The sequence below is a fragment of the Notothenia coriiceps genome, unplaced genomic scaffold (genome assembly GCF_000735185.1).
Source record: "Notothenia coriiceps isolate Sejong01 unplaced genomic scaffold, NC01 NC01_scaffold00037250, whole genome shotgun sequence".
NCBI classification, from domain to species: domain Eukaryota; kingdom Metazoa; phylum Chordata; class Actinopteri; order Perciformes; family Nototheniidae; genus Notothenia; species Notothenia coriiceps.
The window spans coordinates 2,483,475-2,485,745 of record NW_011369951.1 but is presented as its reverse complement, the minus strand read 5'-3'; positions in this window follow the sequence as shown (position 1 = coordinate 2,485,745).

The window sequence follows — 2,271 nt, the reverse complement described above, 5'->3', positions numbered from 1 at the left end:
ATTGGATCAGAACTCACTCAAAAATGTTAATAATAAACCGATTAAGGCAGGTAAAGTGCGCAGAAAAATACTGGCTCGTCTGTTGCTTTTTGTCTCAGCGGCTTAACGGTATACAGGCGCGCCCGCGATGACCCGTCCATTCTGGTAGGCGGTAATGACTTAGTTAGGCCGTGTTGCTGCGCATACGCGGCTGAAGCTCAGTCGTTAGGGCATACTACACGACCGGGGGCAGGCGTGACTCACGTAAGCCTTAGATGATATGGCCCGTGACAGTTGCAGCTAGCGTGGACGGATGAACAGGTGAACACCTTCGCATCCTATGATGTAGGGTAATGATTTGAAAGGATATGGACTCTTTAATGCAATTGAGCGTCTTGGGGCAGGAGCGACAATCGGCTTATTCAGAACTGGGGCGTGCTTTGTGAAGGAGTTCTGTCTGATTAATAACTCTGCATTATAAAGTATAGGGCTGATAATGAATTCGCAGTGTGGCAGTCAAATGGGTTTTATTCTGTTTTTATGAAGTTATTAAACTGACAAGAACATGTTTTTATCCTGTATGCAAAGAACATGTTGCTTTGGCATATAGCATTGAACGCTATTTTCTGTCCTTTTCAGCAATACCGTGTCATTAGTTTTTTGAATTTTTTATGTTGTGTTTCATTAATTTTTATGTACGGGCCTGTCATTTCATAATAGTATAATATGTAAGGTCCTCGTGGACAAAACGGATAGTTTCCCGCTATATGTATATTTCAAACTCTTGTGCCAAAGTAATCATGGTTTTAACTGCTTCTCTTGTGGCTTGTACAGGCCAGGAATACAAGGCTTTCGTTATTAACGATTGTTTCGATACTATTCTTTTTGTTATTGTTGTTCTGGTTGCTATTAAGAGAATATCGTTGTAGTATTTGCTCAACGTTGTGTTAAGTTGGTATCGCGCATTTATTTCATGTTATATGTTTAACAGGTTTTTGTGTTTCTAGACAATAAATGTTTTTATTTTTGTGCCTTTTCTAAAATAATTTTTTGGTGAAAATGTCTATATAATCAGCTGGACTTTAAGTTTGTTTCTAAGTGGCGTATTTAAATTAGTTGGTCTCCTGTTATCCTCTTTGAAAAGATGAGAACACACATGGCAAGTGGTCCGCATCTCTCTATATTATTTTTTTGATGTCAATATCTTTATTCATATTAGTTACAGATCAGAGTCTTTGTCTTGCCTGGTATGTTGGTACTGTGGTTGAAAGAATGCAGATGCAGTGTGGTATAAAATGATGTAACGTAGTATTGCTCAAATGTGGTACTTGAGACTAGAGGTATATAAATGTTTATAGCTGATAGGGTAGTGGACCTGTCGGTATTATCTATTTTTTCTTGTTGTCATCTTCTCATCTTTTCTAATTAGCTTGAGTTATATTGTTGGTTTTATCTTGTGGATAATGTGCGTTGTACTGTTTCCTTCGCTCTATCTTGGTGGTTTTTTGGTATTTTAGATTGTGTGTTCAGGTGTGACTAATACGTTTGGTCCTGTTGGCTCGGTTACGCTGCATGTTGGCTGGTTAAGGTTGGTTGAGAGAAGTCCTGCTCTTATTTTTTCTCATTCTCATTCGCCTGTGCTGGGCTGGTCTACGCGCAAGTTATTTTTAGTTGCTATGTAAGTGTTTGATTTTAGTTCTACTGGGTGAGTCTTGATTCACGCTCCTCGCTGAGCGAAGCAGAGCCGCCAGTGCTGCTCTGCATTTACAGTTCATTAGACCTGGAACGGCACTCTGCTTCGTAAAGATTGGTCAACAAGATGTCCATACTTAGAAGCTTATGTCGCCCGCCCGGCTTTAGGTCTATCAATGTAAAGGTGTCAGAGCTGGGCCTAGCGGCCGCGTGTTCCGCCAGTGCCGTCTTGCCGTCATTTGAGCGCGCCTTCATGTCAGCTCGGGGACGGCCCTGAAACGCCGAGCCGTCCAAGAAATATAATATTTCGAGAGCAGAATCGAGAAGTTTTTATTGCTGTGAATGAGCCGGAAAAGGAAAAGAGACAAGGACATCCCTCTGGTTGGAGGGGGCAAAAGGAGTCTGGTGGGATAATTTTCCGGAGTATTGAAGAGGGCGTGTTTGCGCCCACACATCGAAGGTGGCCTGCTACAGGAGCAAGCAAGGAGCGTGGCGCGATTTTGCGCGGCCGATGCAGCGGCAGGTTCTGTTTTAGTGGAGCACACGCGGCGTGGAACTCCGCGAGCACCCGGAGGCCATCGGGCAGCGGCGAACTGAGGC